We start from the raw sequence: 13,820 nt of genomic DNA on the forward strand, positions 1-13,820 counted from the left end.
GGGGTGAATGATCCGGGTGAGTAACTGAAGGCAAAACAAACGGAGGTAAGTTCAAGGCAAGCAATACGTAAACAAAAACAACAAAACAAATACTATCCAACTTGAGTCTGGTACTATGGCACAACATACTATTCATGGCTAACGATCCGGCAGGGAATGGAAGTCAGGTCAGAGCTTTTGAAGGGGAGAGATGATGATCAGGACAGGTGTGCAGAATACTGATGGGACACAGGTGCGGGTGAACATCAATCTCCCAACAAGCTAATTCGCCCGGCAACCAGACAGGGTGCGTTCCAGGACACCTGAAACACACTCCAGGACAGACACACAGGCAACCCCAGACTCAGGAAGCGGGATTCGTGACACACAGTTATTATAGTTCCAGAATTTGGCAACTAGTCAGGCAGTAGCCAACACAGGCTGAGACTTCGCTTCGGCTACAACTAAGCAAGCTTAGGTTATTATGGATTGGTAGTGTAACGCCCCTGGGTTTATAAGCGCGGAAATCGGCACGAGCATGCTTTTGCGGCACAGTTGATAGCGCGCCGGACCTCGGCCTAGGAGTTCGAGGGTTCGAGACCTGCTCCCCACTGTTTCATTACATTGGTGTCAGAAGTGATCGGACCTTGCACCGGTGAGCGCGTTCCTAAGACGTAGAGTCGCAAGCTAGCGCGAGGACGCGCTCTTTGAAAGGAGGGAGTAGTGTAACGACCCTGGGGTTATAAGCGTGGAAATCGACTCTGCCGCACGAGCATGCTTTTGCGGCACATTCGATAGCGTGCTGGACTTCGGGCTAGAAGGTCGAGGGTTCGAGACCTGCTCCCTGCCTGTTTCATTACAGTATTTACAACTAACGTTAACGATAGTTGCGCTAGGTTAGCCAAGTTCATCCCCTTGAAATGACAACGCCGGTCAAGCTAGCTAGCTATGGAAAGATGGAAGCATCCTGAAAGTTCGCTTGAGTTTAGCGCCAAGTACTTACTAATGCATTCCTCGTCTGCACTGTCTTGTTTTGCACACTTTGTACAAAATAATAAAATGCAGTACTACAGGATGTTTCTTAACATAGCTCTTTATTAGCTAGCTATAACTGGCATGTTCACGTATCGCCAACCAGGATCAAACTGACCATGACCTAACCATTTGGGTGGTCTTAACCAATCATAGCACAGTATGATATGGCGGTAAAATGCATCCAATTATAACTCAGTATGTTTACACATATGAATATTACATCCCCCTTCTTTTAAAACAAAAGAAAAATGTTTACATATTCTAAGCGTTTCTTTTGAAAACATGCTCTGCAGTTTGAACTCAAGGTAAGTAACCATTTATATTTCATACTACACCAACTGAATCAACATAGACTCTGAAACAATGATCCAACATACTGTTACTTTTCGAACAAGGGATTCTCAGCAACTCAGCTTTCACAGTAGAAATACATCTTAACATTTCAAACAAATACAATACCAAAGCATTTCAAGTGAACTTTCAATAACAAGTTTACAGTGTGGAACTCTTTTAGGTAAGCGATCCGCCTACACCCTTTGACATTTCACAGGTCTAGGACAGCTCTGGGCTTGACCTCTCTTCCTGACCTTGTGCGATATGATGCTGAGCATGCTTCTGTAACAGATGTATAATGTACTCTCCATGCGTTGTGTTTTCTTAAAATAAATCACTTCGGCCAGTGGTCCCAGTTGAGCATCATTTATTTCTGTTGCTGTTGTTAAATGGGAAACAGCACGTTAGTTGTGCAGGGCTTAACAGTGTTGATGGCTGTCGATGGCAAAACCCCTTGCATCACATTTTCATACTGGGCAACAAAATACAAAAATACAATACAAAATATAACATGTGTAAATACCTGTTGTTAAATGGGAAACAGCACGTTAGTTGTGCAGGGCTTAAAACCTCTCTGGGACAAGCACCCCCAACCCCCCCCTCACTGATTAGCATCGCGTCACAATTAAATAGTAGCTAAATATCATTAAATCACAAGTCCAAGACACCAAATGAAAGATACAGATCTTGCGAATAAAGCCACCATTTCAGATTTTTAAAATGTTTTACAGGGAAGACAAAATATGTAAATCTATTAGCTAACCACGTTAGCAAAAGACACCATTTTTCTTTGTCCACCATTTTTTCCTCTCCACCAGTAGCTATCACCAATTCGGCCAAATAAAGATATTGATAGCCACTAACCAAGAAAAAACCTCATCAGATGACAGTCTGATAACATATTTATTGTATAGGATAGGTTTTGTTGGAAAAATGTGCATATTTCAGGTAGAAATCATAGTTTACAATTGCACCCACCATCACAACTCGACTAGAATAAATACAGAGAGCAACGTGTATTACCTAATTACTAATCATAAAACATTTCTTAAAAATACACAGCTCACAGCAATGGAAAGACACAGATCTTGTGAATTCAGACAATATTTCAGATGTTCTAAGTGTTTTACAGCGAAAACACAATAAATCGTTATATTAGCATACCACATATGCAAACGTTACCCGAGCATTGATTCAAGCCAAAGAGAGCGATATCGTTATCATCGCCAAAATATATAAATTTTTTCACTAACCTTCTCAGAATTCTTCCGATGACACTCCTGTAACATCATATTACAACATACATATAGAGTTTGTTCGAAAATGTGCATATTTAGCCACAAAAAAACGTGGTTATACAATGACAATAGTAGCCAACCTGGGCTGAAAATGTCGTGCGCCATTTTGGACAGTGATCTTGCGTAATGAATAACTAATTATAAACTTTACTAAAAAATATAGGGTGGACAGCAATCGAAAGACAAATTAGTTCTTAATGCAATCGCTGAATTACATTTCTAAAATTATCCTTACTGTGCAATACAGGGTTCGCCAAGCGAAGCTACACAAAACAAAATGGCGGCTTATGCGTTTGACATTTTTCAACAGAATAACGATTTATCATCAAAAATAGTTCTTACTATGAGCTGATCTTCAATCAGAATCTTGGGCAATGTATCCTTTCTCCGGTCTAATCGTCTTTTGGTCGAAAGATGTCCTCTTGTCCTGTCGAAATGGCCACTAACGTTCGGCATGTACTGGAAACGTGACCAGCTCTTCAAAGTACGTCACAAAGAAATGCCTCAAAATCGCACTAAACGGATATAAATTGCTATAAAACGGTTTAAATTAACTACCTTATGATGTCTTTAACACCTATAACGAATAAAAACATGACCGGCGATATATAAGTGGCTAAACCAAAGCTTGGAAGGAGGCCAGTCCGACGACCACTCTGCGTCGAGCGCACTGTTGAAAAGGACGTTCTTTCCGCTCCAGGGTCTATTTATAGAGCCCGGATTGCGCAATCCACTCCATTCAAAATCTCCCCGCTTACTGACATCTAGAGGAAGGCGTAGGCAGTGTTTGTAGCATCATAGCATTCACAGGGACTTATGAACTGACCTGGGAGCAGGGGCCAAGATTTCTGAAATCTCACTCCCTGGCAGGAAAAGTGCTGTAGAAGGAGTTCTGTTTCACTCAGAGACATAATTCCAACGGTTATAGAAACTAGAGAGTGTTTTCTATCCAATAATAACAATAATATGCATATTGTACGAGCAAGAATTGAGTACTAGGCAGTTTAATTTGGAGACCAATTTTCCCTAAGTCGAAACAGCACCCCCTATATCCCAGAGAGGTTATTAACAGTGTTGATGGCTGTCGATGGCAAAATCTGTAGCATGAAGACAACTGTGTTAGCCGTGGCTTATGTGACCATGACATCAGTGTATGCTAGCTAACACAATTATTTACAGCAATCATATGCCAAAGCACATCCCAGAAAGCCCCTCAATCCCTAACAGGTACCATATACCCACACATGTATAAAATCAGTAACGTACAGCAAACTTGTACACATTGTAAAATAGAAAATAGAAAACAGTATTCAGAACGTGACCTACCCCTTGCATCACATTTTCATACTGGGAAGACCTGACGTTCGCGATCTCCCCCTATCTGCAAGCGGGGCCAATCACAACACCCCTTATTGTCATCAGAGTTGAACTAACCAATAAGAATGCTTGAACATCAAATACACATTTCTTTAGAGGCAAGTGGAAACATAACCAACCCTGTTACATTCTCCCCTGCTGAATTACACTTGCATACTACAAAGAAACTAAATGAGGTATGCAATACCTTGCAATACATATGTCACCAAATATTCCAGTGCAAAGACTATTCTCTAAAGAGAATTAGGGGAATTCAAAGACCCCGTAGGAAAACATGCCTGTTACATGTTCAGTACACTCAGTGACAATAAGAACCTCAGACAGAAAAACCTTGGCCTACATGACCCCTGACCCATTACCTCTATAGGGTCTCTTGAAAGTTAAAAGTAAAAAAATAAATGTGGCTACAGACTTGGATTCTAATCCTACACCCACACAGGTACTCTAATGAATTCTGTATGAAAAACCCTCTGTGTCTGCATAGTCTCAATGAGTCTCACTGGGCGTTTCCTAACTCGACCAGCCCCTGACCTGACAGTCCTAACAGAGTTATCATTACGTTTAACCTGTTCAACTACAACCACCATTGGTGGGTCACTGTCCACAGTCGATGGGTAGTCAAGGTCAAGGGTTCTGTGACTGTTGCTGGAACTTGTGCCACCAGTGGCATCTTCAGAATGTCTTTCTTCCTCAGAGGGTTCGGACATTTCTTCTCCAAAGGTTACCTCTGACATGCTTGTGCCACCAGTGGCACCCTCAGAATGTGGTGAGTTCTGAGGGCCCCTCGCCAGTGGCCCATCTTCCAGCACATCTAGGGTCTCTTTTTTCAGAGGGCTCCGACTGTGATTCCTCCGAGGTCTGTTCTGATACCCACACACTAGTCCTCTCACCGATGTCCATTTCTGGTATATCATTCATGGATGAGTCCTCCATCTCCTCACTCGGATCCTCACGGTCTCCCGTATTAGGTGTCTCTAAGGCAGTGTCAGGGAGAGGCAAAAAGTTTACAGGCATTATCAGATTACGGTGGACCGTTTTCTCCTGGCCAGTCGACATGTTCTGTATCTTGAAGATGTGGATGTCACTATTCTTCTCCGTAACAATATAGAGGTTGTTCTCCCAGTGATCTGCCAGCTTCCTCTTTCCACGTTCACCCTTATTCGCCAGCAGCACCCGATCACCGACCTCCACTGGAGCTCCTCTGATCTTCCTGTTGTAGAGGCCCGCATGCCTCTTCAGCTGTTTGGTTGCCGACAACTGTACAGTCTCCATGGCCTCCCTCAGGTCTCTAGTCAGGGACTTGACGTACTCATCATAGTCTACAACATTTGAGTCTTGTAGCACCGTACCAAACATCATGTCGACAGGCAGACGTGGGGTTCTCCCAAACATCAACTGGAAAGGGGCGTGGCCCGTGGTTTCATGGACTGTACAGTTGTAGGCGAAGGTCAACGACTTCAGCTTCTGGGGCCACCTGTGCTTCGCTCTCGTAGGTAAAGCCCTGATCATGTTTCCCAGCGTTCTATTGAACCTTTCGACTCCCCTGTTCCCCATCGGATGGTAGGGAGTTGTGTGCGACTTCTGGACTCCTGCAGCACTCAACAACTCAGCAATCAATTTACTTTCAAAGTTGGCCCCTTGGTCGGAATGGATACGACGAGGAAAACCATACACACAGAAGATGTTGTTCCACAGCTGAAGGGCCACTGCTTTAGCTGATTGGTTCGGACACAAGAAGGCATGGGCCATCTTAGTAAAATGATCAGTGACGACCAGAACATCCAAGGACTTGTTGTTGGAGTCTTCAGCAGACCAGAAGTCCACACCAACTCGAGGGGCTCAGTTGTGATGATGTTCTCCAGTGGAGCTCTGGCCTCTGGCTCGGGGGCCTTACTGAACACACACCTCTTGCAGGTCTTGACATACTCTCTCACATCCGACTCCAGACCATGCCAGAAGAACCTCTGTCTCGTCAAGTACAACGTCCGCTGTTGCCCCTGATGACCGGCTTCATCGTGGACACCCTTCAAAACTGTCGCCCTCATTGAGGTGGGTACTACATACTGGTACGTCTTCCTCTTTGACAGCAAACTTTTGGTAACGCGATATAGTACACCCATTTTCAGAGTGAGCTTCTCCCAGGTCTTCTGAATCCGCAGAGCCTCGATTGGTTCATGGCCACGTTCCCTCCTAGAAGGTCTACGGCCCCTGTCCACGTAGAAGACAACTCTGGCGAGTGCATCATCCTGGCGCTGCTTTGATATCAGGTCGTCACGGGACAGCACTCTCACATCTGACATCTCAGATGGCACCAGTGACTGAGTGAGCTGAGGCAGTAGCAGCGCACAGTTCTGTAGACCAGCCTCCTCTTGCGACCTCAGGATTGCTGACACCGCTTCCTTTGACAGAGAACCAGGAGAAGGATAGGAGGTAGTTTGGCAGTCCATGACAATTTCACAGGCATCTGCCTCAATTGACGGTGAGCAGCTTTCGAGGTCGAATGGGTGGTTCGACCAGCGGAACACATCTTGCACCTTCTCAGCATGTACTCCCGCAGCTTCTTCCAGCAAGGCCTTGTATGGAACCCTTGTGATGCGGTGGAGAGCGCTCGGCTGCACAAATGGCTGTCTACTGAGTGCATCAGCAATGACATTTTTGGGACCGGGGTTGTACTTTATGTCAAACTCGAATGGAGCGAGTTTAGCAACCCATCTCTGTTCACAGGCGTCCAATTTGGGCTTGGACAGGATGTATGTTAATGGGTTGTTGTCTGTCCATACAGTAAAAGGCTTTCCCCTTAGCCAATGACTAAACTTCTCACAGACTGCCCAGCGTAAAGCAAAAAACTCTAACCTATGGGCAGGATACTTTGACTGTGCATAAGTAAGAGATTTGCTAGCGAATGCTACAGGCCTGGCTGCAGACCCATCCTCTGGCACTTGGGAGAGGACAGCACCTAATCCATTACTAGATGCGTCTACAGACAGCAAGAAAGGTCTACTAAAATCAGGGTGGGCTAGCATGACCTGATCGAGGAGAGCTTGTTTCAACTGAGATGTCACGTGTCAAAATATTGATTGATGACCCTAAGTCCAGCTGTCAAAAAAATGATTGATGACCCTATGTCCTGCTGAAGTGTGCAAGCCCAGGGTTTCCTGTCCTGACCCCCCTTTTGGTTTGAGGGGGGGGGGTGGGGGGGCGTGGTTTATGACCCTATGAATGGGGCTCCTGTTTCTTAGAGTGTGTAAAAGCTTTTTATGCTGTTTTTGAATTTGTCATGCTGTTTGATGTCATGTGTCCTGTTGGGGGCTGGGGTGGGTGGGGGTGTGTGTGCTGAACATTTCAAAGAGTAAGGCCTATTTTATAGCTTATAGCCCTCCGGGGTTGTTGTCTAGGAAACACTAATGTCAGGGGCACAGCCTTATAAAGCCCCAGGAACAATCCCTGTTTAAGACTGTACATGATAACCCCCCTGAATATTAAACAAAAATGCCACCTATGCCAATTTTCGGGATGTTATGCTCGGCTTGTCATGAACCCAGTGACCAAAGCCTTGAAGAAGTTCTGTGTGAAGCTCCAGAATGTTTTAAAGGATTTTTGGGTACGAGTGAAGGCCACATTTCTTACATATTCCACCCGGAGGATTCTACGGTAAAGATATTCACAGACAGTGGCCCCAAACCCTTGTATCAGGCAAAACCTGGTAGTTTTTCTCCTGCTCTGGGGATGAGAGAATGGCTAAAGATCAGGCTGGCGCTCTGTAAAATTGAACAGGCTCTGAGTGGGACACCTGTGCCCGGCTATGCGTTGGAAGAACAGGTCTTCGGGGGGGCAGGGGATCTGAAGGCTCTAAGAATCGCTTCAATGGACTATAGCCCTGACAACAAAGTGACAATTTTAGCCTGTGAAGTTTATGATGCGGGTAATGCTACAAAGTCTGTCAATTATCCAGTAGCTTCCAGAGCATGCAAAGATGTAAACTTTTTTATTCCTGTGTTTAGTTTTAAATGGTTGGATTATCCGATTTTCATAACCCTTATGAATAAGCTGGACAGTCTCTTCAAAAATCGCGAACAGTTAAAGCGCTGGCCTAGGCTGTCCTTGAGACATAGTCACGACCAAAAGGCCCGACGTAGGATCTACCCCTGGAGTGAAAACTTACGCAGTTTTGATGAACCTTGCAAGAGATCCCGGCATTTTGAGGGTGAAGAATTAGACACGGACAATGGGGGGTGGTTGCACCAGATCCCTGGATCTGTAAGAAAGGCATCGTAAAAGACCATAATTATGAACGGTTATAAAATGTATGTACTAAATATTTTGAATGAAATAAATGGTTTTAAAAGCAGAATCTCACCATGTCATGAACTCGTTAGTTTGTTCACTCTTAGCTCAGTCTGTCCCTGAGGAGAAAAAAAAACTTGCGGAAAAAGCCATGTGCGCGCGTGTGTGTGCGTGCGTGTGCTGGAGTGGATGTGTGTGTGTGTTTCAAAACAAAGAAAACGGGGCGGGGTGTGTTCATAAATGGATATGCGTCAGCGCTCAAGGCTCTCTCTCTATCTTTACCCCCCAAACAAAAAAGTGTGTCTTTGTCTTAAGGCCACTTACGAATCATTAACAACATGTCAAAACATAATTTATGTTCTAGGGTCTAAAACAGAGGCTGTAGGGTTTAAAAAAGTAAATCAGTCCCTTTTTGTCTAGAACTCCCAACCCCCAGCATCGAGGTGCTACCACACCGGTTAGTTTGTAGAATAGCCCAGGGTGTAATAAGGTTTAAACACAACAATCCCTTTGTTTGAACCAAATAACGTAGGAGTTAAATATAGCTGGGGTCTAGTCCTAAAAAAAACGTCAACCCGATGCTATGTGAAAATCATACAGTACTTTCTCTAGGTAGTGGGGGACAACCGCGACCCTGTTAGCAGCGTTTTAGTTCAGATGCAAACAGCACCTACAGAAACCCCAAGAATCGTTATCGGACTGACCCGTTAAAATAGCATCTAGGAAAAACTCCTAATGGATCTTTCGGAAGGTGAGTTCTTGAAATAAATATATATTTATATTAGATTTGTATGTTGTGTGGAATTGTTTGAACATTATGTATGTTATAGCAATATTAAACATGCATTAGGGCATGTATTCTTAACGTATAACATGTCAATATTATATAAGGGGATTAGAGCTTTAATATTGTCGAATGTTTTATAGATTCTGAAGCATTCACGCAGATACTCCGAGGTATAACTGAGCTCGAACCGGCCATAGGGTCTCCGGAACAAATTGCCTGCATCCCAACGCCGACCCTGAATTGTAAACGTGAGTCCAAGAATTCCATACATAAAAATATTTTTAGACCTTAAAAACAAAAAGTGTGGGCATCTTATATTAAAAGCTATTTTTTATGTGTTTACAGCGGACATAAAGCCTAGAAGGTTAAAGGATGCCATAAGGAGCCTGAACGGTTTCTGCGAAACATATGACTACGACCCCCTGCAACCATACGCCCAGGAGATTTTTACACACAAGCCGCGAACAGATGCTTTAAACGACCCCATATTTCTAAACACCAACGGACAATCAGTGCCCAGATCCACAGTTCCGCTTCACCCGAGCAATTCTACTTGGCCGGTATTCACGAGACCGCGTTCCAAGGACAAGGTATGAATCAATTATATATTATTATTTATATATATTATTATTTTATTATTTATATATTTTTTTATGCCTGAATATGTTAAAACAGGGCCTAATGCTGTTTTTTTTTCAGGCTCACCAGCTACAGACCAGGCAGATGCTGTAATTCGGGTTGCCCAAAGACATGTTCCAGAGTTTTCCGAGCTTCTTCAGAACAGCCCTCGTCAAAAAAGCCGAGGTATTTAATTAATGTATTGTTAATATATAGGCTTATATTTGAAATGTATTTGACATTTTTATCTAACATATTTTAGGGTTAATAACCTATTTTTGTATGTATTATTTTTATTTCAGACTCCTCCCCGGCTTATAAAGACATCGAAGAAGCTACACATCTAGACCCCGAGGAGGCGCCAAAGACCCCAGTCAAGAGAGCATCGAAAACTGATGATTTCAAAGGTTTAAATGACATTTCTGAGGTAGACGATTTGATGTTTTGTGAAGTGGCCAACCTTCTTGAATCGGCCAATTCTGGGGGGGGCAACAGCCGCTTCTGAAATAGACCAAGCCCGGTTTTTCAAGGCTTTTACTCAGGGTTTAAGGTCACGAAAGGCTTTACTTCAAAGACGTATGGGTATTCTACTAGAGCATCAATACAGTCAGGATGTGTCATTCTGGCGTAGCGAGCTTCCCCGTATGTTAAAAAACAGTAGGGTTAAAACAAGCAAATACCGCCGTTAAAAAACACCGCTGTAAACACAAGAACACACGTCCTTAATTAGACAAATGGCGCCACCTATAGACCTAAGCGAGACAATTGAAAACCTCTTAGCCCAAATCCCTACAGAGCTCCAAGATATAATTAACCATATGAATGATTCTGGGATAATTGACATAATGACTATAGATGAAAACCTATTATCCCAGATTCCCGCCGAACTCATAGAAATTATTACTCGTATGAATGAGTCAGGGCCTTCCGATGAAAACAGGTTATCACAGATACCCGAATCAATCATATCTCTAATTACCCAGATGAACGAGAGCCCGAGGTTTAATTCTGAACCACATACACTTCTAAGCCAGCCTTTAACACCCCTGTCCGAAGAGTCTGAAACCCAATACGATGTTTTTGAACAGCTGGACAAATGTCTAGCAAATCTGGAGGGGGAAGGTCTTGATCGCAGTGTACAGAACGAGAGCCCTAGGTTTAATTCTGCACCACCTACACCTCTAAGCCAGCCTTTAACACCCATGTCCGAAGAGTCTGAAACCCAATACGATGTTTTTGAACAGTTGGACAATTGTCTAGCAAATCAGGAGGGGGATGGTCTTGATCGCAGTGTACATGTTTTGTATCGAAATAAATTCCACAATATTGAGGTTCGACAGTTTTTCAATTTCGCATGGGGGGGTCAGATTCGGGAATATGCTGTGTTTTACGTAATGCTTATGGACACTTTGAATGAACTGTTAGATAGGGTTAGAGATTATAGCGAACCAAGGGATCTCTTACAGTTGGAAATTTGTGGAGACAGTCTGCAGAGCCGTGTTTTGCTTATTTTACAGAATGGTGAAGCAGATCTTGAACAATTTGTTAACCTGCTAGAACGCCTTGTTCAGTCAAATTTAAACGTGCTAGCAGATAGGACCCTCGAACTTGTAGTACAATTAATACGTCAACCCCAAGGGGGCGGTGGTCAGAGAAGGAAGCTCGATAGCCTAATGCAGTCAGAAATCATAAGCAATAAAAGGGCCTACCTCATAATCGTTCCCAATCCTGGTAATAAGCTATGCTTTGCCATAGGGCTGGCCCACTTACTCAGCCCAGGATGTACAGAGCGCGCAGCGTTACAGAAAGCTCAAGAGCTACAAAAGGCTGTGGGTCTCGGTATACAGGATGCTGTGGCCTTCTCTGACATAGTCCAATTTGAAAACTTTCTGAATATCAAGATTGTGGTTTTGTACCACAGTAGGGCTAATGACGCTCTCTTGAAGTTCCAAAATATACAAGAGCCACATCCTAAGACTATGTACTTTTATGTGCAAAATGAGCATTACTATGCCGTAACTAACATCACAGCTTTTTTAGGCGCCCCATATGTTTGTCCCGCCTGTCATACCGGCTACACACGCCTGGGTGGGCACTCGTGTCGTTATAACTGTTCAGTATGTCTGGATAAACATTGCCCTATGCAACCGCTAAACTTGACACCCTGTGAGGATTGTCACCGCACATGTCGCTCGGTTTACTGTTACGAAAAACACAAAACTGAAACATGGCACCCCAAGGCCTGTAAATCTGTAAGCAGTTGTGACATTAACAAGAAATGTCCAAAATGTCATTGCAATTACAACCTTAAAATAGACAGCCCTAAACCGCATGTTTGTGGAATTCTACATTGCCCCATCTGTAAAGGGCCTTTGAAAAGCAGAGACGCAGAAGTGGTTCAAGAAGTACCACATGAGTGTTACATTCAGCCCTTGGCTGAAGATGAACATACAGAGAAATATGTTTTTTATGATTTTGAGACAAATCAGCAATCAGGGGTTCACTTGCCTATTTTTGTATCTACCATGACTTTCACCGGTGAAAAGTGGTCGGCCGAGGGGCCCAATTGTGCCCGGCTCTTTCTAAAACATTTTAGAAAGGCCCAGTACAGAAACTTCACGTTTATAGCTCACAATGCGCGAGCCTATGACTCCTATCTGCTTCTGAACCCTTTGATACAGCAAGGCGTTGCGCCCAGTGTCATAGCTCAAGGGAGTAAAATATTATGTTTTGTTGACCCCGCCTTCAAACAGAGATACATTGACAGCTTAAGCTTCTTACCCATGAGATTGGCTCAAATGCCAGAGGCCTTGGGTTTTGAAAACTCTGTCAAAGGCTATTTCCCCCACTTCTTCACATCTGAGGAGAATCTACATTATATAGGATCTTATCCATCCCCCGAAATGTACGGGTGTGATCAAATGTCTTCCAAAGAGCGTGAGAAATTCATGACGTGGTACGAGACAGTAAGACATGGAACTTTTGATTTTCATAAAGAGATGGAATCATACTGTGACAATGACGTGGTTATACTACGTGAAGGATGCCTCAGATTCAGAGAAGAGGTAATCAAAGATGCGGGCATTGACCCCTGGAGCTGTACAACTATTGCATCCGCGTGCATGAAAACCTATCGTACACACTATCTAACTCCAGCATCTATAGCTATCCCATCGCCAGACAACTACCGACGACAATTCAAGGCCTACTCTAGTGGTTCCATTCAATGGTTGGAGTACTTGGCCCAGGATAAAGATATTTTTATCCAACATGCTTTGAATAGGGGGGCGAAGGCTTTTGGGCCTTACCATGTAGATGGATACACACAGATTGACGGGGTTGAGACAGTGTATGAGTACAACGGTTGTTTCTTCCACGGTTGTAAATTATGCTTTGTCCCCCAGGCCCTGTGTGTCCTAACCCAAAAGACTTTTGGGGAAATGTACCAAGAGTTTCAAGACAAACTGAATTCTTTAAAGGCTACTTACGGGTTAAAAGTTGTGGTTTTGTGGGAGCACGAATGGACAGCCCTCAAAAAGGCGGATCCTCATGTTCAGGCCTTCCTTACCCAATATGACCCTCCAGAGCCCCTGGAACCGAGACAGGCCTTGTTTGGAGGCCGGACCAATGCTTTGACATTGCGTTATGTAGCTCAACCCGACGAGACAATAGGCTATGTAGATTTTACATCCCTATATCCTCATGTAATGAGTTCCTCATGCTATCCTATAGGGCAGGGGTGTCAAACTCATTCCACGGAGGGCCTAGTGTCTGCAGGTTTTTGGTTTTTCCTTTCAATAAAGCCCTAGACAACCAGGTGTGGGGAGTTCCTAACTAATTAGTGATGTTAATTCATCAATCAAGTACAAGGGAGGAGCGAAAACCCGCAGACACTCGGCCCCCCGTGGAATGAGTTTGACACCTGTGCTATAGGGCATCCTGAAATTATTCACAGCGACTTTGACATACCTCAAAATTATTTTGGTTTAATCAAAGCGACTGTCTACCCTCCTAGGGGTCTGTTTATACCTGTGTTGCCTTACAAGGGGTCTAAAGGAAAACTTTTCTTTCCCCTTTGTCGCACATGCTGTGAAAACAACAACCAGGAA

This window comes from Salvelinus namaycush, unplaced genomic scaffold, assembly GCF_016432855.1.
Source record: "Salvelinus namaycush isolate Seneca unplaced genomic scaffold, SaNama_1.0 Scaffold794, whole genome shotgun sequence".
NCBI classification, from domain to species: domain Eukaryota; kingdom Metazoa; phylum Chordata; class Actinopteri; order Salmoniformes; family Salmonidae; genus Salvelinus; species Salvelinus namaycush.